Below are 24,100 nucleotides of genomic sequence, written 5' to 3'. Positions count from 1 at the left end.
CATCAGTCTCTCCAGCTTTTGCTCCTTATTGTTTCTCTAACCTTCACGATTGTCCAAACTACCTCCTTTGATTTTAGTTGCTCCCAGTAGCAGAGGGTGTGCCAAGACACATCATTGTCCCCAAAATGATTACAGTTAGCACCTTGATTCAAGCTGATTAGATCTGTTGCCCTCAGGCAGCAAGTTTTAAAAATATGCAGACCAGCAAGGGAAAGTGTTTTTCTTCAGCGAAAGACTGGGCAATGCATGTTCTTGCTTTCTCTCTAGGGGAGTAACTAGTTAATAATTGCTTGCTTTTGCTACATTACTGTGGTACTCATGAATGGAAGCTTTATTGGCTATGAAAGCCAGGTAATCTGTGGCCCATTCCTTAGGCTGTAGCCATCAAAGCTGGGGCGCAGGTGTGTGCACAAGCTCCTTCCAGTGAGATGTCAGTTAAGGTGGTATGTCCTCCCTCTCTACCAGACATGGATCCTAGGATTGCTCAATCATAATATCTTATGCCTTTGGCAATAGTGAATAGTGAATAGCCAATATGAGTCACTGACCCAGCTGACTTATCTGAGACCTTCCTTGGTATTAGTATTTGTATTGGTATATAGATGTTAAATCAATAATAGCTACAAAGCAAAAACCTCTATCTTTTTGTTGTAGTTGGAAGCTAGATATTGAAAATGAGGAACTGCCAGTGACCATCCTCATTAGCTTCATAAATGAAGTCTGTAGTCAAAGCAAACATTTCTAACATAAAGAGGGAAACAAGCTTAAAATAGAGACAGGAAGAGAAAGAGAACGAGAGCAAGAGAAATATGCCTTATGCCATCTTTTAATCTCTAGTTCCAAATTTGCCTGAGGCCAGTTCCACCTCTGGATGTCTCAGTTAAACAATAAAATAATTTTTTTTTAATTAAGATAGTTTGAGTTGAGCTACCTTCACTTGCTAGTGAGTGAGTTTTGATTACTATTGAAGGTTATAAATGATGAACCTAAAACACTATGGGTGTATAAATGACCAGAGACATTTTACTATTGTTGTGGATAACTTGTTTGTGGGAAGAAGTGTAGTGATGAGAAATCACTGTAAAGTGATTTTAAGTTATTTAGGTCAAGAAAATCCATAGACAAAAGAAAAAAAGAATATAGAAAAAATTTTTTGATAACTGATATAGGTGATAGTGCAATTGATCCAGATTTCCCAGAAAAAAATGGCACTGAGAAAATCTGTGGATGAAAAAGGGTGCAAAGGAGGATAAAGTTATTGGTGAGTGTCCTATAAGGAACTATCAGATTTGAGAGAAGCAAGAGGAAGAGCATGGTGAGGATTAAAATCAGAAAATATGCTGATTTGAATGCAACAGGGGAAAAAACCATCTCAGAAGTTCAAGGAACAGATATGCCTATACTAACAAAACTAATAAAAGAATTTTATAAAGGAAAATTTTTTAGAAAGAGGGCAAATGGTAAAGAACAGAATTATGAGTATATTTTATTCCTGACATTTTCTTATAACTTTTATTAATTAATTAATTTATTTTAAAGATTTTATTTATTTATTTGACAGAGAGAGACACAGCAAGAGAGGAAACACAAGCAGGGAGAGTGGGGGAGGGAGAAGCAGGCTTCTGCTGAGCAGGGAGCCCGATGCGGGACTCAATCCCAGGACCCTGGGACCATGACCTGAGCTGAAGGCGGACGCTTAACGACTGAGCCACCCAGGTGCCCCTCTTATAACTTTTAAACATTTGATTTAAGATGTGTACTTATTATTTTTTTTTTGCGATTTACTCATGTATTTTTGGAGTAAATATGTTAAGTGTTTGCTGCTGGAGTAAAATTGGTTAAGGTTTTAATACTGAAACCAGCACCTTCATATGTTGGACATAAATTATTAAATTTGTCATACATTTAACAAGACTAGAAGGATCTGCCAAAAAGAGACAGACAGATTTCTTTTTATTTGATCATTGAAAGACAACTGTCATTCTATGAGCTTCATTTTCCATTTAATAGTCTGAAAAAAATCTCCATTAATATCAGATGTTAAATTTAGAAAACACATTAACTCTCACCTCTCCTTACTGAAGCTTCTACAGATTTAATCAAAACTTGATTTGATGCCTCAGTCATGGTACCTCCTAATTATAACCCAAATCCAAGCAATACTTGTATTATATATCTGGAAAATGTGTAATAAATAATTTTAATGCTGATGCTTTGACATCAGACTACACCTGAGTTTAAAGTTTGACTTTCCCATTTACTAGTTGCCTGATCTTAGACAAGTTATTCTGACAGAGAATTCCTTCATTAAAGGGAATTAATAATACATATTTCATATGGTTGGAGTTTAATGAGCTAATACAGGTCAGACACTTAATACAGTATCTGCTATTCAGAAAAATGTCAGCAGTCATGATGATGATGACTATGACAATGAAAAAGCTATTATTACATAGGATCCAAGAAAGGATCCTCTGAGTTCATTCACAGCAAACTCATACTATGTCTAGGAAAAAAATAGCTTGACACCATGTTTCTACCTGTCTGTTTATCTATGGATAAAACAAAATCATTCTGTTGTGATTTTATCCAAAAATACTGCTCTGAAATATGCCTCAACAATTTTCCTTCAAGTCAGTAATTTGAAATAATGTATTTTCTGGATATAAACTAAAATAAACACAACTGATTTTATTGTTCCCAAGCTGGAATTGAAATAGGGTCTCATATAAGGACAGTCTCCTGGAACTTAGTTTCAGTTTCCTCTGTGGCTCCAAGACCTCTGTGTGGAAAGTCCTTGCAGTAATAAATACCATATCCCATGTCCCTCATGCCTCTCATATTGCAAAGGTGTGTGTCCTTGACTCCTGATTCTGCCATGAGAACCCTTGTATAACTAATGTTGATGCTTCCACTTGCTCTCACTCACTCTTTGTGATGTGCTATTTGCCATTTCAGGCTCCATATGTTAAATAACAATTCACTGCTCCTGTGTGTTCTGTCAGCTTCATAGAGAAGTTCCTGTATTCTTCTTCCTCTTTCTTTCTTCAGTGCCTGGTGAAGTGCTTGGCACATGCTAGGGTCCTCATTAAATGAATTAATGCAACTTTTATTTCATTTACTGTTTACTATAATCTTTACTCTAAATGCTCTTGGACTTTTCGAAAGGGAGGTATGCCTCTTTTAAGGAAAAATTGCTTTCCCACATTTTAAACATCCTTTTCCTGCAGTTACAACTCTCCTCACTTATTGAGCTTGTAACACATTTATTTCCAGTGATAAATTCTTTCCTCACTGTGGTATATTAAATATTGATTAGGAAATATTCACTTTATGGAAAGAGTATTCTTCTCTGCTTTATTGCCATTGGGCTTGCCATAATACTTGTTTTGGTTAAAGTATGTTAGAGGTGGCAACTTTCCTGGAGGCTTGAAAGGATTTGTATGGTTGGACTTGCTCTCCCTCTTGAGCTTCTGACTTTCACCAAAAGAGAATATGACGTGGGTAGCCACTGGTCGAAGGAAGATGACAAACACATGGAACAGACCAGGACCCATACCACAGCCTGGAGCCAAGCTTTCTAAGCCCAGTTTAGAAAAGTCAAAGCCCAGCTGACCTGCAGACCTGTGAGGGAAAATTGCTGAGTTTTTTTATGTCACCGTGTTAAGGTAATTTGTTTTGCAGCATAATTGTTGCAATAACTGATTGACATATCCAATCTAAAGAATTGGGAGGGGTATTTGGGGTTATGAGCTAATCTGAAGAATAATTGAAAGAATAAAAAGTTTTTGTAAATTTTTTCTTATTATTATACTGATTCATATGCACATAAAAACATGGACCTAACAAATCAACACTTGACATATAATGAAACAGTGTCTGAGTTGTATAGAACTTATTTTAGGTTCATGCTCTGGAATTTCAGTTATAATAATGAACTACATCTATCACCTTAGTTCTAAAGTTTTAGCAGTTAAGAGTAGAATTATCTTTATTATATAATAGCTACATGAACTTGCTGCGAGCCACTTGTTATACACAATTGTGTATTTTCTTGTGTTCATACTAGACCACCTTAAATTACATGTTAAAATTAGCTTGTTATTACTGTTATTACATATAGAATCTCTTATTTTGCTAACATTCAAGATGGACACTCAGCTACAAGCAAATTATCTATGCTCTTTTGTTTTTAGACTTAGAATTTTCTTTTATTTATTTATTTATTTTTTTGTAGTCTATGCAATGCCACCATTTTCATAGGTTTAGGAATATACTACTGTTTAATGGATAATTAGCTATTTCTGTCTTAGAACATTTTGAGTTATACACACTGGGGAAATTCTTCCACTTCTGTTGAGGACTACCTTTTCCATTGTGCTGGTTAACACTTGTTTCTTAGGTCAAGTTTGAGAATGATATTTTTGTTTTTGTTTTTGTTTTTATTCAAGTATAATTAACAGTGTTACATCAGGTTTAGGTGTTCAATATAATGATTGAACAGTTCTATCCATTTCTCAGTGCTCATCAAGGTAAGTGTAACTCTTAATCCCCTTAATCTACTTCGCACATCTCCCAACTCACCTCCCCTCTGTCAACCCTCAGTTTGTTTTCTGTATTTAAGAGTCTTTTTTATTAGTCTCTTTTTTCTTTGTTTGTTCTTTCATTTTGATTCTTAAATTCTACCTATGACTGGAGTCATATGGCATTCATCTTTCTCTGACTGCCATATTTCATTAGCATTATATCCTCTAGGTTGATCCATGTTGTTGGAAATGACAAGATTTCATTGTTTTTGTATGGCTGAGTAAAATTCCATTGCATATATATACCATTTCTTCTTTATCCACTCATCTATGGATAGATACTTGAGTTGCTTCCATATCTGGGCTATTGTACATAATGCTGCCATAAACATAGAGATGCATTTATCTTTTCCATTTAGTGTTTTTCTTTTCTTTGGGTAAATACTAAGTAGTGGAATTACTGGATCATGTGGATACTTCCCTTTATCATTATGTAGCATCCTTCTTTGTCTCTGGTTATGGTCTTTGCCTTAAAGTCTATTTTGTCCATTTTAAGTGTTGCTACCCCAGATTTTTTTTTTCTTCCATTTGTATGAAAAACATTTTTCCACCTCTTTTCTTTCTCTTTTTTAAAAGATTTTATTTATTCATTTGAGACACAGAGATACACAGAGAAAGACAGCATGAGTAAGGGGAGAGGCAGAGGGAGAGAGAGAGAAGCAGACTCCCCCCTGAGCTAGGAGCCCGATGTGGGGACCTGGGATCATGACCTGAGCCAAAGGCAGACATTTAGCCATCTGAGCCACCTAGGCACCCTCATCTCTTTCCTTTCAATCTGCATGTGTCTTTAGATCTGAAGTGGGTCACTTGTACACAGCATATAGATGCGTCTTGTTCTTTTCTCCATTCAGTCGCCCTCTGTATTTTGATTGGAGCATTTAGTTTTTATATTCAAAATAATTATTAATAAGTATGTACTTATTGCAATTTTGTTACTTGTTTTATGGTTGTTTTTGTAGATCTTATCTGGTCTTTTCTTTTCTTGCTCTCTTCACTTGTGGTTTAATGTTTTTTTTGGTGATATGCTTCTATTCTTTTCTCTTCATTTTTTTGTACATCTATTACAGATTTTTGATTTGTGCTTATAATTCAGTTTGTAAATAACATCTTATGCATGTATAAGCCTATATTAAGTTGATGGCTGCTTAAGTTGAACCCATTCTAAAATCATTAAAATTTTATGCCCCCTTTATGTTTTATGTATATGATGTCGTATTTTACATCCTTTTATTTTGTGAATCTGTTTACTGATTTTTATAGATATAATTGATTTTACTGCTTTTGTGCTTTAGCCTCCATACTGGTTTATAAGTGAATAATCTACTACTTTTATTATGTTCATATTTACCTGTGAAATTTTTTCTTTTGTAAATTGCTTACTCCTGATTATGGCCTTTTCTTTCCACTCAATGAATTCCCCTAAAATTTCTTATAAGGATGGTTTAGTGTTAATAAAATCTTTTCACTTTTGTTTTTCTGGGAAACTCTATATCTCTCCTTCTATTCCCAAATGATAGCTTTGTTGGATAGAGTTTTGTTCGTTGTACATTTTTCCTTTAAGGATTTTGAATATATCTTCTGGCCTGCAAAGTTTCTGCTGAAAAATCAGCTGATAGACTTATGGTGTTTCCCTTGTATGTAGCTGTTTTCTTTTCTCTTGATGCTTTAAAAATTCTCTCTTTATCACTAGTTTTTTCCATTTTAATTTTGTGTCTTGGTTGGAGCTCCTTAGGTTGATTTGTGGGGGGGGGGCGGTCTGTGTGCCTCATGGATCTGGATGTCTAATTCTTTCTGCATATTAGGAAAAATTTCAGCTATTATTTCTTCAAATAAATTTTCTGCCACCTTTCTCTCCCTTCTCCTTCTGGGACCCTATAATATGAATGTTATGCTTGATGATGTCACTGGGTTCCCTTAACCTTCCCTTAACCTATTCCCTTAACCCATTTGCTGTTCAGCCAGGTTGCTTTCCAATACTCAGTCTTCCAGCTCACTGATCTGTTCTTATGCCCCCTCTAATCTGCTATTGATTCTCTCCAGAATCTGCTATTGATTCTCTCTTTTAATTTCAGTTGTTGAGTTCTTCATCTTGAATTTTTTAAAAAATATTTTCTACCTCTTTGTTGAAGGTCTCACTGAGATCCTCCACTCTTTCCTCAAGTCTAGTAAGTATCTTTATTGATCATTTGAATTCTTTATTTGGCATATTGCTTGTCTCTGTTTCATTTAGCTCCTTTTCTGTGGTTTTGTCTTGTTCTTTCAATTGAGACATACTCCTCTATCTCATCATTTTGGCTAACTCTGTGTGTTTGTTTCTATATATTAAGAAAGTCAGCAACATCTCCTGATCTTGAAAGTAGTGGCTTATGTCATGCCCTGTAGCACAATGTCCTCTGTTCACCAGAACCAGGTGCTTTGTGTCTCCTACGTGGACTGTGTTCACACTACCATTATGGCTAAGCTATGTTTGTCTTTAGTCTAGTCAGCTGCAGTAGCCCACTTTGCCTATTGTGGACCAGGTTTGGTCCCTGTACTATTAAAGGGATAGTCTGGGACCACCATGAACTTGTAGTTGGGTGATGTCAGTAGTCAGACCAGATGCCTACCCTCAGCCCACTTGCTGGTTGCTGTGGTCACATCAAACTGCAGGGTACTCTCCCCACATTGTACCTTGAAAGGCTTTCATTGGTGGGCAAGGCCAGCAGTTTAGATGCCTGCCCCCATTCTGTCTGCCAGGGCTGCAGTGACCCCAAATATAGAGCTTTCTCCCTGCTCTGCTCCCAAGATATTTTTGTTGGTAGGTGAGGCTGGCCGTCAGTGGCTGCTGATGCACTGATAGGCTTGGCACTCTCTCTGTATTGCCAGTTATAAGGCTTGGTTCCTCAGGCTGCAGTTGAACTGGTGTGTGGTTATTTTCCCCTCTCCCCTGGAGAGGAGTCATTTTGGAGTGGTGCCCATCCTTGCCAGGGCTGCTTGCAGGTTGAGATGAGGAACTGCTTTGGAGGGACTCTTTCTGAGTAGGGCAGATTGGATGGGGCTGATCCAAAGGGGTGGGGTGTGTACTGTTAGCAAGATAGGTGGAGTATTCTCACTAGTTCCTGCAAGTATCCAGCTATCTAGACTTGGTGAAGAGAAATAGCACCTGCCAGTTCTTTTGTTCTTGGAGAAATCTCCAAAAATCTCTGCCTCTCCGGTACATGTTCTGAGATTAGAAATAAATCTCACATATACTCCAGGTGCTTTTCAAGCTGTTGCTTCTCAGCTATATCTCTGTGGGATTATTTGTTATGCTATCTTTTTAAGAGTGGGGACTTAGTTTTCTATTGCCCTCTAGTTTTGCCAGAGCTGGATCTGATGATTTTTAAAGTACCTGGATTTAATCCCTGCTGGCTGTAAAAACTTGAGAAGTTAAGACACACTGGTTTTCAAAGCCAAATATTATGAGGACTCATCTTTCCAGTGTAGGTCCCCTAAGTGTGTGGGGCCTGATTTGGGGTCTGGTACTCTCCCTTCATTTTTGTTTTGTCCCTCCCATTTATGGCTAATCTTTTTTTTTTTTAAGATTTTATTTATTTGTTTGAGAGAAAGAATGAAAGAGAGAGCACATGATCGGGGGGAGGGTCAGAGGGAGAAGCAGACTCCCTGCCGAGCAGGGAGCCCAATGCGGGACTCAATCCCGGGACTCCAGGATCATGACCTGAGCCCAAGGCAGTCGCTTAACCAACTGAGCCACCCAGGCACCCCCATTTATGGCTAGTCTTGCCAGAATTTTGATTCCCGACTGTGTCTCCACCCCTCCTAACTTTTTGATGTGGCCTCCTCTCTACAATTAACTGTGGAAAGTCTGTCTGCCAGTATCTGGCTTGTTTTCTGGGTTAGCTGCACTGATGTGCCTGTTGTCTAGGCGTGTCTCTGGGACAAAGTGATCTTAGGAGCCTCCTACTTGGCCATCTTCCCAGAAGTCTATGGGAATGATGTCTGTCCTAAGGAGTTAGTCTTTTTACAAATTACCTCTTCTCCTGAGTGTTCCCCAGTTTCTCCTTTGTCTTCTCCTTTTCTTAGTTTTCTGCATGACTTTCTTAGGAAATAGTACTATTACCCATAGGGGAGTGTTTAGTAACTCCAAATAACCTATTCTTTTCCTGTGTTTTTCTTTTGAAATCTAAATCATTCAATCTAAAATGGTGATTTTGGATTTCCACTCAATGTCAGTAATGTTTCCTGATCTAAGATCTTAGAAATTTCAAAGTGAGAAATCACTTAATACAGATGAAAAAACATAATTGGGAAAGAGTTTGTTATTTTTCAGTCCTGCATGGTAGGGAACGGGAATGTGGAGAAGATGGAAATTGGATTCAAACAGGAGGAATGATTGGGAGTGTAAAATGTGGAAATGAGGTGGGAAATACGGTCATAGACCCCATGCTTTTCAAAAAAGTGAAGGAAACCCTAGCTACTGAAGATCAGTAGGGTTGCTCACAGTTTATTTATTCTTTAACTTGTCACCATATATATTCAACCAATATTTGTGGAAAAATAGCTGTACTCAGACACTGTGTTGCATACTTAGGGTATACAGATCACCATGACAGACATAGTCCCTGCTCCATAGATCTTGAGACACACTTTTGATAGAAGATTATCATTTGTACCTGGAGGACTGTTTTGAAGCCAAAATATAAATAATCTCCTATATTTGCTTCTATTTTTTAGAATCCAGGTATTATGAACTCCACACATTTTGAAATTTGAAAACATTCTATTATAGTAAAAGAGCATTGTGTCCAAATGATGGTGGTGTCATGATGTAGCCTCCGAGAAAAGGATAGAAAGTTATTTCTCAGACTACTAATTTGCTACTAATTTGCTTTGAAATCTTGTGTAAATTCCTCTCTGGGTCTATTTTGTCATCTATAAAATAGTGAAAGTAATGCTGAGCCACACTGCATTGGAAGTGGGAAGAAAGATTCCCAAATGATTATAATGTGTTTTGCAGCTAGAGAATCATCTGTGTACCAAAAGTGATAATATTGACCCATTAATCCTTTTAGTGACAAAGAAAGTTTTGCTACTTAGGGAACTGATATGTGAGGGGAAAAAAGAAAGGGAAATAAAAGAATGCAAACAAGAAAGAAAGAACAGGCTTAGAAAAGTGAATCAACTTTTTTATCTAAAGGAAGACAGATTTTCCAAAAGCCAACTGTGCTGGCTTTACCTCATTTTAAATTGTGAAGAAGAATGCTTTAAATGGACAAATTTTTGCCAGTTTTACCTGTTTTTTTTTTAAATGTATACTTAATGTTTTATTTAATCAGTATTTAAACATTTAACCAAAATCATTCTTTCATGCTAATTTGTATCATTTATATAAGATTTTTTTAAGGTAAACGTGGCTCTCTTATATTTTATTATTTGGAAAGGAAACTTCTGTCTAATGCCTCATTTAAGATTCAGTGGAATCTTTCTTGCTTCAGTAATTTTCCTATTAAATTACAACTATTAGTCCTAGTTCCTCACCCTAAAGGAAACCAATAAAATCACCCAAACTAATGAAGTTGTTTCCAACAGCAATACCTCGTTATGGGGGTACTTCTAATTACTGTTAAAATGAACTGGAATGTCTCCAGAATGGGATGTCCCAGAGCTATAAACCAAAACCGTAAACAGCTGTGCAACTCCTAATCTATTCATTTCACCTTCGCAATCACAGCACATCAACTAAGTTTTAAATATTGGTAGACAAGAATAAGAATGGAATTTGAACACAAAATAGAAAACATTAGTGAGATTTTCCTTATGTTATAATAAGAACATACTGGTTATATTCTGTCTTATAAATAGGATTTATTTTGTCTTCTGGATGATATCTTATTTGCTCACACATTTATGTCTCTCTGTACTAATTACCATGGCTTAGGTAGTACTTCAGTCAAGAATACATTGAACAAGGATGGTGATGCAGCTTATACAGGAGAAAACACTGTCAGTGCAGAAATAACCTATACCGGGGAATGACTTTAGATCAGATTTAATTAATGTGTGCTTCCCTTTCCAGTGTAATTTTCTGCCTACAGCAATGTAAAGCTGAACTTATATCCAAGGCAGAAGGTAGACACTCTGCAGATAAACAAAAAAGCATGCTGCTTTTATTGACACTAATTCATTTGCAACATGGATTTCAAAACAGAAACATGTATCAATCTAGTTGATAATTCAAGCAATTGTACAAGTTAAAAACACATAAGACGAAAAGTTGTGAAATATTGAGAAAGAAATTTTATAGAGGAAGTTAAAAGAATCATGTCACATTTGGAAAGACAGTGTAAAGGCAACCTTAAAATTCTTAAACCTTAAACCTTAAAAACCTCTCCTTTTCCCCCAAGTGAAGGGAAAAGAAAAATGTCAGTATAAATAATAACAATACCAAATAATAATAATAATGTTATTTTTATATTTGTGGCTTATAAATTCTAAAAAACATATGAAGCACATATAAAAACACTGGACTGGTAGAAATGAGATAAGACATCTAGTTCTGGCTCTTGACTGAAAAAGATTGTATACCTGTGTTCAACTCACTTATCTCCCTGGACCTGTTTCCTTAATTATACAACAGAGATGGTAAAATTGAATACATGATCTGTGTGATCTCTCTTAAGTTTACTTATCTCTTTAGCTTTCTATTATGTGGGAACACTCATACTTCTCACAGTGACCATCTGTGGAATATATAGCATTCAAAATCCATGAAATAATTTTTATTCCTTTTGTGAAAAATTAGCAAGGATGTATGTAACCCTCTCAGAATGAGAAGTATGTAAATGGATAAATAGTACTGTGTATTTGTATTATGTCAATCTAGATCAGCTGGAACCCTCACAGGTTCCTGTGTTATGGATAAAAATTCTAATCATGCCATAATTGCTCTAAAAGCTTATAAATTATTTTTAAAAATTCAATCATATTAAGGACAACATTGTCCATAAAATCAAGTAATCCTCACAATTAATATAAAAAACATGATATAGGAGAGTCTCACGTGCCCTAAAAATAAAGATACACTTAGAACAGTATATATAATCTTGACCTTGGGAATCAATTTCTAGATAATATCTCTTTTTGTCTCTTTTTGTTTTCTAAATTTTATCCAAACAAGGTTGCCTAAAACTTATTTAAAATTTTTATTATGTTATGTTAATCACGATACATTACATCATTAGTTTTTGATGTAATGTTCCATGATTCATTGTTTGCATATAACACCCAGTGCTCCATGAAGAATGTGCCCTCTTTAATACCCATCACCAGGCTAACCCATCCTCCCAACCCCTCCCCTCTAGAACCCTCAGTTTGTTTTTCAGAGTCCATCATCTCTCATGGTTCATCTCCCCCTCTGATGTCCCCCCTTCATTCTTCCCCTCCTGCTATCTTCTTCTTCTTCTTTTTAACATATAATGTATTATTTGTTTCAGAGGTACAGATCTGTGATTCAACAGACTTGCACAATTCACAGCATTCACCATAGCACATACCCTCCCCAATGTCTATCACCCAGCCACCCCATCCTTCCCATGCCCCACCACTCCAGCAACCCTCAGTTTGTTTCCTGAGATTAAGAATTCCTCATATCAGTGGTCATATGATACATGTCTTTCTCTGATTGACTTATTTCGCTTAGCATAATACCCTTCAGTTCCATCCATGTCATTGCAAATGGCAAGATTTCGTTCTTTTTGATGGATGCATAATATTCCATTGTATATATATATAGCACCTCTTCTTTATCCATTTATCTGTCGATGGACATCTTGGCTCTTTCCACAGTTTGGCTATTGTGGACATTGCTGCTATAAACATTGGGGTACACGGACCCCTTCGGATCCCTACATTTGTAGCTTTGGGATAAATACCCAGTAGTGCAATTGCTGGATCGTATGGTAGCTCTATTTTCAACTTTTTGAAGAACCTCCATACTGTTTTCCATAGTGGCTGCACCAGCTTGTATTCCCAACAGTGTAGGAGGGTTCCCCTTTTTCCGCATCGCCGCCAACATCTGTCGTTTTCTGACTTGTTAATTTTAGCCATTCTGACTAGTGTGAGGTGATATCTCATTGAGGTTAAAATTTGGATTTCCCTGATGCTGAGCAATGTTGAGCACTTTTTCATCTGTCTGTTGGCTGTTTGGATATTTTCTTTGGAAAAATGTCTGTTCATGTCCTCTGCCCGTTTCTTGATTGGATCATTTATTCTTTGGGTGTTGAGTTTTATAAGTTCTTTATAGATCTTGGATACTAGCCCTTTATCTGATATGTCATTTGCAAATATCTTCTCCCATTCTGTCAGTTGTCTTTTGGTTTTGTGGACTGTTTCTTTTGCTGTGCAAAAGCTTTTTATTTTGATGAAGTCCCAAGAGTTCATTTTTGCCCTTGCTTCCCTTGTTTTCATGATGTTTCTAGGAAGAAGTAGCTGCAGCTGAGGTTGAAGAGGTTGCTTCCTGTGTTCTCCTCTAGGACTTTGATGGACTCCTGTCTCACGTTTAGGTCTTTCATCCATTTTGAGTCTATTTTTGTGTGGTGTAAGGAGATGGTCCAGTTTCACTCTTCTGCATGTGGCTGTCCAATTTTCCCAACACCATTTGTAGAACAGACTGTCTTTTTTCCATTGGACATTCCTTCCTGCTTTGTGGAAGATTAGTTGACCATAGAGTTGAGGGTCCATTTCTGGGCTCTTGATTCTGTTCCATTGATCTATGTGTCTGTTTTTGTGCCAGTACCATTCTGTCTTGATGATGACAGCTTTGTAATAGAGCTTGAAGTCTGGAATTGTGATGCCACCGGCTTTGCTTTTCTTTTTCAACATCCCTTTGGCTATTCGGGGTCTCTTCTAGTTCCATACAAATTTTAGGATTATTGGTTCCATTTCTTTAAAAAGTTGATGGTATTTTGATAGGGATTGCATTGAATGTGTAGATTGCTCTAGGTAGCATTGAAATATTGTGAAATATCTTCACATATTTGTTCTTCCAATCCATGAGCATGGAACATTTTTCCATTTCTTTGTGTCGTCCTCAATTTCTTTCATGAGTATTTTATAGTTTTCTGAGTACAGATTCTTTGCCTCTTTGGTTAGATTTATTCCTAGGTATCTTATGGTTTGGGTGCAATTATAAATGGGATCAACTCCTTAATTTCTCTTTCTCCTGTCTTGTTATTGATGTATGGGAATGCCACTGATTTCTGTGCATTGATTTTATATCCTGCCATTTTACTAAAAAGGATGCTGTACTTTGTCTAATGCTTGTTCTGCATCTATTGAGAGGATCATATCGTTCTTGTTCTTTCTTTTATTAATGTATTGTATCACATTGGTTGATTTGTGGATGTTGAACCAACCTTGCAGCCCAGGGATAAATCCCACTTGGTCGTGGTGATTAATCCTTTTAATGCACTGTTGGATCCTATTGGCTAGTATTTTGGTGAGAATTTTTGCATCCATGTTCATCAAGGATATTTGTCTGTAATTCTCCTTTTTGATGGGGTCTTTGTCTGCTTTGGTGATCAAGGTAATGGTGTCCTCATAAAATGAGTTGGAAGTTTCCTTCCATTTCTATTTTTTGGGACAGTTTCAGAAGAATAGGTAGTAATTCTTCTTTATATGTTTGGTAGAATTCCCCTGGGAAGCCGTCTGGCCCTGGGCTCTAGTTTGTTGGGAGATTTTCTCTTTCTTCCTGGTTCAGTTTTGGTAGGTGATACATCTCTAGGAATGCATCCATTTCTTCCAGATTATCTAATTTGCTGGCATGTAATTGCTCATAATATGTTCTTATAATTGTATTTCTTTGGTGTTGGTTGTGATCTCTCCTCTTTCATTCATGGTTTTATTTATTTCGGTCCTTTTTCTTTTCTTTTTGATAAGTCTGACCAGGGGTTTATCAATCTTGTTAATTCTTTCAAAGAACCAGCTCCTAGTTTCATTGATCTGTTCTACTGTCCTTTTGGTTTCTAATTCATTGATTTCTGCTCTGATCTTTATAATTTCTCTTCTCCTGCTGGGTTTAGGCTTTATTTGCTGTTCTCTCTCCAGCTCCTTTAGGTGTAGGGTTAGGTTGTGTATTTGAGACCTTTCTTGTTTCTTGAGAAAGGCTTGTATTGCTATATACTTTCCTCTTCGGACTGCCCTTGCTCCATCCCAAAGATTTTGAACAGCTGTGTTTTCATTTTCATTGGTTCCCCTGAATTTTTTAAATTCTTCTTTAATTTCCTGGTTGACCCCTTCATTCTTTAGTAGGATGCTCTTTAGCCTCCATGGATTTCAGTTCTTTCCAACTTTCCTCTTGTGATTGAGTTCTAGTTTCAAAGCATTGTGGTCTGAAAATATGCAGGGAATGATTCCAATCTTTTGGTACCAGTTGAGACCTGATTTGTGACCTAGGATGTGATCTATTCTGGAGAATGTTCCATGGGCATTAGAGAAGAATGTGTATTGCGTTGCTTAGGGATGGCATGTTCTGAATATATCTGTGAAGTCTGTTTGGTCTAGTGTGTCATTAAAAGTCTTTATTTCCTTGTTGATCTTTGGGTTAGATGATCTGTCCATTTCAGTGAGGAGGGGTGTTAATGTCCCCCACTATTATTGTATTGTTGTCAATGTGTTTCTTTGCTTTTGTAATTAATTGGCTTATATAATTGGCTACTCCCATGTTAGCAGCATAGATATTTACAATTGTAGATCTTCTTGTTGGATAGACCCTTCAAATAGGATATAGTGTCCTTCCTCATCTCTTATTACAGTCTTTGTTTTAAAATCTAATTTGTCTGATATAAGGATTGCCACCCCAGCTTTCTTTTGGTGTCCATTAACATGGTAAATGGTTTTCCACCCCCTCACTTTCAATCTGGGGGTGTCTTTGGGTCTAAAATGAGTCTCTTGCAGACACCATATTGATGGATCTTGTTTTTTAATCCAATCTGATAGCTTGTGTCTTTTGATTGGGGCATTTAGCCCATTTACCTTCAGGGTAACTATTGAAAGACATCAATTTAGTGCCATTGTATGTAAGATGACTGTTACTGTTTATTGTCTGTGTTCCTTTCTGGTCTATGTTACTTTTGGGCTCTCTCTTTGCTTAGAGGACCCCTTTTAATATTTCTTGTAGGGCTGGTTTCGTATTTGCAAATTCCTTTAGTTTTTGTTTTTCCTGGAAGCTTTTTATCTCCCCTTCTATTTCAGTGACAGCGTAGCTGGATATAGTATTCTTGGCTGCATATTTTTCTCATTTAATACTCTGAATATATTATGCCAGTCCTTTCTGGCCTGCCAGGTCTCTGTGGTTAGGTCTGTTGCCAATCTAGTGTTTCTACTATTGTAGGTTACATATCTCTTCTCCCGAGTTGCTTTCAGGATTTTCTCTGTCTCTGAGACTTGTAAGTTTTACTATTAGATGTCGGGGTGTTGACCTATTTTTATTGATTCTGAGGGATGTTCTCTGTGCTTCCTGGATTTTGATGCCTGTTTCCTTCCCCAAATTAGGGAAGTTCTCTGCTATAATTTGCTCCAATATACGTTCTGCCCCTCTCTCTCTTTCTTCTTCTTCTGGGATCCCAATTATTCTAATGTTGTTTTGTCTTATGGTATCGCTTATCTCTCGAATTCTGCCCTTGTGATCCAGTAGTTGTTTATCTCTCTTTTTCTCAGCTTCTTTATTTTCCATCATTTGTCTTCTATATCATTAATTCTCTCTTCTGCCTCATTTATCCTAGCAGTTAGAGCCTCCATATTTGATTGCACCTCATTAATTGCCTTTTTGATTTCGACTGGTTAGATTTTAGTACTTTATTTCTCCAGAAAGGGTTTCTCTAATAACTTCCATGTTTTTTTAAGTCCAGCTAGTATCTTTAAAATCATCATTCTGAACTCTAGTTCTGACATCTTACTAATGTCCCTATTGATTAGATCCCTGGCAGTCGGTACTGCCTCTTGTTCTTTTTTGAGGTGATTTTTTCCTTCTTGTCAATTTGTCCAGAGGAGAATTAATGAATGAGAACAAAATGCTAACAGGGTAATAACGACCCCAGAAAAATATACAGTAAACAAATCAGAAGAGACCTGAGACTGTGGGAAAAGAAAGGGAAAGAAAGAAAAAAGAAAAAAAAAGAAAATGAAAAAGATAAAGATAAAAACAAAGAAAGAAACAAACAAAAAACAGAATATGATTAAATATGATCAGGCTGGTGCATAGATCAGTGCCACACACTAGATTTTGGGTGTATTTTGGTCTCTAGAAGAAAGTGCTTCCTGAAATTTTTAAAAAAGCAAAACTTATATATGTACAAAAATAAGAGTAAATATGATGAAGGTATGGAATATGAATGAAAGGTGTAAAGTATAAAAGATTTTATAAAAGGAATTGATAAGATAAGAAGTTGGTTCAAAAAAGAAAGAAGAGGATTTAAAAAAAAATAAAGGGAGAGAATGTGATCAGGCAGGAGACTAGAACAAAGCCATACACTAGAGATTTAGGGTTTATTTTGGTCTGTTAGAGGAAAGTGTATCTCAAAATTTTTAGAAAGAACAACTTATATATAATACCAAAGATAAGGTTCGCTACTATGAAGGGATAGAATATGACTCTAAAAATGCAAAATAAAAAGATTTTTTAAAAAAGTGATTGATAAGATGTTGGTTGAAAAGGGAAAAAGAAAAATTCAAAAAAAAAAAAAAGGAAAAAGTTAAAACAAAATTAACTTTGAAAGACTAAAGAATCATCGTAAAAACGCCATGAAATCTATGTGCTGTATTCCCCTAGCCCTGGAGTTCTGCCGTTCTCATTGATCGGTAAACTTGGTCTTGGCTTGTTCTTGCAGATCTTCTGGGGGACAGGCCTGTTGCTGTGGTTCCCAAATGTCTCTGCCAGAGGCAGAATCATGGGGCCCTCGCCGGGGGCCGGGGTAAGTAATCTGCTCAGGTTTACTCTCGGGAGATTTCATTCCCTGCAAGCTTTCCCTACAGCTTTGGAAGACAAGAGTGAAAATGGCTGCCTCCCTATCTATGCCCTGGAGAAGCCAAGAACTTGGGACCCCTCTTCTCAGTGCACCCCCGGAGAAAAGCAGTCAATCACTCCCATCTCCCCGGTCTCTGGCCGCACTCTGTGCTCACCCGGCCTGTGACCAAGCGTTTCTATCTCTAGCATAGGACCCTGTGTGGAGTTTCCAAACCCGGTATATCCCTGCGGTGTGCTCCCGTGCCGCTCCTCCTGGGGGAGGAAGGGGAATCTCCCCAGATCTGCCACTTGTTGGGTCCCTGCTGGAGGATCAGTGGCCTGACTGAGCCGCAGATCGCGGTTTATGGCAACCCTGAGCTTAGAACCTGTGCCTCGGCTCTGTCTCTGCACCTGGTTCCCTGTTCTGATACCTGGGAGCTCTGCTGCACTCATGCACCCCTGGTCTTACTGTGACCCCGAGGGTCCTGAGACTACACTGTCCCGTGAGGGTTCCACCCACTGCTTAGCCACTGGAACGATGCCCCTCAGCGGAGCCGACTTCTAAAAGTTCTGATTTTGTGCTCTGCGGTCCTATCACTTGCTGGTAGCAGCTGATGGAGGCCCCCCTCCCTTGCCATCTATCTTCTGGAATATCACCTCAGATTCACTTCTCCGCATGTCCTACCTTCCAGAAAGTGGTCACTTTTCTGTTCAGAGAGTTGCTGCTATTCTTTTCTTTGATCTCCTGTTGAGTTTGTAGGTGTTCAGAATTGTTTGATCCCTATCCAGCTGAAGTCCTGGGACCAGAGGAAATTTAGGTCTCCTACTCCTCTGCCATCTTCCTCCTCCCCACCGCCTCTCTTTTATCCTTTCATCAGTAAATGGACACTTGGGGTATTTCCATAATTTGGTATTGTAGATAATACTGCTATAAACATTTGGGTACATCTATCCATTTGAATTAGTATTTTTGTATTCTTTGGGTAAATACATAGTAGTACAATTGCTGGATCATAGGGCAGTTCTATTTTTACCTTTTTGGTGAACTTCCATACTGCTTTCCAGAGCGGCTGCACCATTTTGCTATTACTACCAACAATGCAAGAGGGTTCCCCCTTCTCTGCACCCTCACCAACACCTGTTGATCTTTGTATTGTTGATTTTAGCTATTCTGACAGGTGTGAGGTGCTATATCATTGTAGTTTTGATTTGTATTTCCCTGATGATGAGTGAAGTTGAATATCTTTTCATGTGTCTATTGGCCGTCTGTATGTCTTTGGAGAAATGTCTATTCATATCTTCTGCCCATTATTTTAAATAGGATTATTCATTTTGGGGGTGTTGAATTTTATAAGTTCTTAATATTTTGGACACTAACCCTTTATTAGATATGTCACTTGCAAATATCTTTTGCCATCCCATAAGTTTTCCTTTAGTTTTGGTGATTGTTTCCTTTGCTCTGCAGAAGCTTTTTATTTTGATGAGGTCCCAATAATTGATTTTTGCTTTTGTTTTCCTCACCCAGGAGACATTTCTGGTAAGAAGTTGCTATGGCTGATGTCAAAGAGTTTATTGCCTGTGTTCTCCTGTAGGATTTTTAAGGTTTCAAATCTCCCATTTAGGTCTTTAATCCATTTTGAATTTATTTTTGTGTAAGGTGTAAGAAAGTTTCATTCTTTTGCCTGTTGCTGTCCAGTTTTCCCAACACCATTTGTTGAACAGACTGTGTTTTTCCCATTGGATATTCTTTCCTGCTTTGTTGAAAATTAATTGACCATACAGTTGTGGGTTCATTTCTGGGTTTTCTATTTTGTTCAGTTGACCTTTGTGTGAATTTTTGTGTCGGTACCATACTGTTTGGATCACTACAGCTTTGTAATATAACTTTAAGTCTGGATTGTGATACCTCCACCTTTACTTTTCTTTTTCAAATTTCCTTTGGCTTTTCAGGGTCTATTGTTGTTCCATACAAATTGTATGGTTGTTCATCCTAGCTCTGTGAAAATTTGGTTGGTATTTTGACAGGTATTGCATTAAATGTGTGCATTGCTTTAGGTAATATAGATATTTTAACAATATTTGTTCTTCCAATCCATGAACATGCAATATGTTTACATTTCTTTTTGTCATCTTCAATTTCTTTAATCAGTTATTTATAGTTTTCAGAGTATAAATCTTTCACTTCTTTGGTTAGGTTTATTCCTTGGTATGTTGTGATTTTTGGTGCAGTGGTAAATGGGATTGATTCCTTGATTTCGCTTTCTGTTACTTCATTACTGGTGTATAGAAATGAAACAGATTTCTGTACACTGATTCTGTATCCTCCAACTTTAGTGAATTCATGTAGCAGTTTTTGCAGTATTTTGGTGGAGTCTTTGAGTTTTCAATAGAGAGTGTCATGTCATCTACAAATGGTAAAAGTTTGACTTCTTTCTTTGCCAGTTTCGATGTCTTTTATTTATTTTTGTTGACTGATTGTTACGGCTAAGATTTCCAGTACTATGTTAAATAGCAGTGGTGAGAGTGGACATCCCTTCTTCTTCCTGACGGTGGAGGAAAACCTCTTAGTTTTTCTTCATTGAGGATGATATTAGCTGTGGATTTTTCATATATGGTCTTTATTATATTGAGGTATGGTCCCTTTAAACCTATGTTGCTGAGGGTTTTTATCATGACTGATGTTGTACTTTGTCTAAATGCTTTTTCTGCATCTATTGGAGGGATCATATGTTTCTTATCCTTTCTTTTATAAATATAGTGTATCACTTGATTGATTTGTGAATATTGAACTGCCCTTTGCAGCCCAAGAATAAATCCCACTTGGTCGTGGTGAATGATTCTTTTAATGTAGTGTTGGATTTGTTTTGCTAATATTTTATTGAGAATTTTTGCGTCCATGGTCATCAGATATGTTGGCCTGTAGTTCTCTTTTTTAGTGGAGTCTTTATTTGGTTTTTGTATTAGGGAGATGCTGGCCTCCTAGAATGAATTTGAAGTATTCCTTCCATTTCTATTTTTTGGAAAAGTTTGAGAATAGGTACTAACTATTCATTAATTGTTTGGTGGAATTCATCTGTGAAGCCATCTGGCCCTGGACTTTTCTTTGTTGGGAAATTTTTGATTACTGATTCAGTATCTTTGCTCATTATCAGTGTGTTCAAGTTTTCTATTTTTGCCTGTTTCAGTTTTGGTAATTTATATGTTTCTAGGAATTTATCCATTTCTTCCAGGTAGTCCAATATGTTGGCATATAGGTTTTCATAATATTCTCTTATAATTATTTGTATTTCTGTGGTGTTGGTTATTTCTCTTCTCTCATTTGTGATTTTATTTATTTGGGTTCTGTCTATTCTTTTTGTTTTTTTTTCATTATTCCAATGTTTTTTATTTCAAATTCATTGAAAGAAATAAAATTATATTAAAAAAAATAGAGTAATCTCACAAACTGAGGAAAGCCAGGAACAAAAAGAACAAGGTAAGCACTTTTTCCTGAGAGGCATCTCTAACAGCTATTAGAATGGACTTTCTCCTCCCTAGCTTTTGTCAAACAAAAAATTGCTTCCTATTTCTAAGGCATCAAAAAGCACTCTGAGTGCTAACTGGGTTGTCCAGGTATGTTTCAAGCCCTCTAATGGCGGCTGAGAAACACCAAAGGATGATTTCTTTTAATACCAAATATTAAATTGCACATACTATTTTTATGTAAATTTCAGAATTTCACACTTGTGACCTAAATTTCAAACATCTGGTCATATTTTATCACTACCTTACTACCTCTTAGTAAGAATGTCCAAAGTATCTGAGCTCACATTCCAGTCATCGCAAGAGGCCAGATGGTAGAAGAGCTGTTCTGATCTCCCCACGTGCTGCCAACCCCATCCACAAAGCACCCATCTCGGATGACTCAGAGGCAGCTAGACGTTTACACTAAAGCCTACTCCTAAACCACTGGACCTGCCGGCAAAGGCAGATCAAACCCTAACGGTGCATACGTAACCTACAGAACAGAAGTTACAAAAGTCATCTTACAATTCCCAGAGCTCTAAACTTACCCATTCCCCACACCTGGTTTCCCTCAATTTGATACTGATAAATCTATCAAACTGCAAACTTTCATTCCTAAACACTTCAGTAAGACAGTCAAGACAATGGTTTAACATTTTTGTTCTACGCATACATGACTGTCTATTCTTTTTGATAAGTCTGGCTAGGGGTTTATCGATTTTATTAATTTTTTCAAAGAACCAGCTCCTCTTTTCATTGATCTGATCTATTGGTTTTTTAGTTTCGATATCATTTATTTCTGCTTTAATCTTTACTATTTCCTTTCTTCTGCTGGTGTTAGGCTTCATTTGTTGTTCTTTTCCTAGCTCCTTTAGGTGTAAGTTTAGGCCGTTTATTTGAAAATTTTCTTACTTCTTAAGGTAGGCCAGTATTGCTATATACTTCCTCTTAGGACCACTTTTGCTGCCTCTCAATGGTTTTGGACTATTGTGTTTAATGGTCCATTTGTGTTTTAATTTTCATTTGTGTCAATGTATTTTTTAATTTCTTCTTAATTTCCTGGCTGACCCATTCATTGTTTGGTAGCACATTGTTTAATCTCTATGTATTTGTGGTCTTTCCAATTTTTTTCTTGTGATTGACTTTAAGTTTCATAGCACTGTGGTCAGAAAGCATGACGATATAATCTCAATCTTTGTGTATTTCTTGAGGCCTGATTTGTGACCTAGTATATGATCTATTCTAGAGAATGTCTTATGTGCACTCGAAAAGAATGTGTATTCTGCTTTAGGATGGAATGTTCTGAATATATCTGTTAAGTTCGTCTGGTCCAGTGTGTTATTCAAAACCATCGTTTCCTTGGTGATTTTCTGTTTAGATGATCTGTAAATCTGTAAATTATGTAAATGGGTGTTAAAATCCCCTAGTATTATTGTATTATTTTCAATGAGTTCCTTTATGTTTGTTATTGATTATTTTTTACATTTGGGTGTTCCCATATTGGGTGCACAAATATTTACATTTATTAGATCTTCTTGTTGGATTGTCCCCTTTACAATAACATAGTTCCCCTCTTTATCGCTTATTACCATCTTTGTTTTAAAGTCTATTTGTCTGATATAGGTATTACTACTCTGGCTTTCTTTTGATGTCCATTTGCATGGTAAATGTTTCTCCATTGCCTCACTTTCCATCTGCAGGTGTCTTTAGGTCTGAAATGAATCTCTAGTAGTTAGTATATAAATGGGTCTTGTTTTTTATCCATTCTGACACCCTGTGCCTTTTGATTGGGGCATTTAATCCATTTACATTCAGAGTTTTTATTAAAAGATAGGTATTTAGCATCATTTTATTTCTTGTCTTGTCATTGTTTGTGGAGATTTTCTCTGTTCTTTTCTCAGATTTGTCAGTTGTGCTCTTTCCTTCCCACTCTAAGAGTCCCCTTTAATATTTCTTGTAGGGCTGGTTTAGTAGGTCACAAACTCCTTAGTTTTTGTTTGTCTGGGACACTCTTTATCTATCCTTCTATTCTGAATGATAGTCTTGCTGCAGCCTTGGCTGCAGATTTTTCCCATTCAGCACCATTCATGCCACTCTCTTCTGGCTTGCCAAGTTTCTTTTGCGAGATCTGCAGCTAGCCTATGGCTCTTCCCTAGTAAGTTAGAGACTTCTTTTGTCTTGCTGCTCTTAAGATTTTTTCCTTTATTGTTATATCTCTGAAAATTTAATTACAGTATGTCTTTGCATTGGCTTGCTTTTGTTGGTTTTAATGGGAGTTCACTGTGCCTCCTATATCTGGATATCTATTTCTGTTCCCAGATTAGGGAAGTTTTCAGCTATTATTTCCTCAAATAATTTCTGCCCCCTTTTCTCTCTCATTTTCTTCTGGGACTCATATGATATAAATGTTATTACATTTGATGTAGTCACTGAATTCCCTAAGTCTATCCTCCTGTTACATAATTCTTCTTTCCCTCTTTTGTTCACCATTATTTTCCATTATTTTGTCCACTATATCACTTATTTATTCCTCTATCTCTTCCAGCATTGTGTTCATTGCATCAAGCTTGTTTCCAATTCCAGTTACTACATTTTTTATTTCTGAGTGATTCTTTTTTTAATGCTTTTATCTCTGTGGTAAGGGCCTTTCTGAAATCTTTCATTCTTTTCTCCAGCCCAGTGAGTATCTTTATGATTGATGCTTTAAATTCTCCATAAGACATGCTACTTATATCTTTCACTTAGACATATGGCCATGACATTAGGTTGTTCTTTCATTTGGGATGAATTCCTCTGTCTTGGCATTTTGTCTAAGTCTCTGCCTTCTTCTCTCTGTTAGAAAAGCCCACTATGTTTCTTGCTCCTGAGAGAATTCACTTTATGAAGAAGAGGTCATATATTGTCCAGGGCCTGGAGTTTCAGGGAATGTATCTGGTGTGCACTGCATACACTCTGCTATTGTATTTTGGCTGCTCTATCCTTCAGGTCAGTGGTCTGAAGAGGCTCTCCTTTCCTGCAATGGTAAGTGTTT

The 24,100-nt window shown here is 36.9% G+C and overlaps 1 long non-coding RNA gene across 1 annotated transcript in view; it reads left to right on the top strand.

The window, feature by feature from the left end:
• LOC141374601 (uncharacterized) overlaps positions 1–24,100 on the top strand; it is a 143,703-nt gene that overhangs the window by 58,766 nt on the left and 60,837 nt on the right. The window contains exon 2 of the long non-coding RNA XR_012381617.1: positions 17,450–17,533. This is a non-coding gene — a long non-coding RNA (uncharacterized lncRNA). The remainder of the gene's footprint in view (positions 1–17,449; positions 17,534–24,100) is intronic.

The sequence above is a fragment of the Callorhinus ursinus genome, unplaced genomic scaffold (genome assembly GCF_003265705.2).
Source record: "Callorhinus ursinus isolate GAN/ISIS: 27379988/994484 unplaced genomic scaffold, GSC_fseal_2.0 scaffold19, whole genome shotgun sequence".
Lineage (NCBI taxonomy): Eukaryota > Metazoa > Chordata > Mammalia > Carnivora > Otariidae > Callorhinus > Callorhinus ursinus.
Note: the sequence above shows the minus strand (reverse complement) of the source record. Positions and strands in the feature narration are given on the sequence as shown.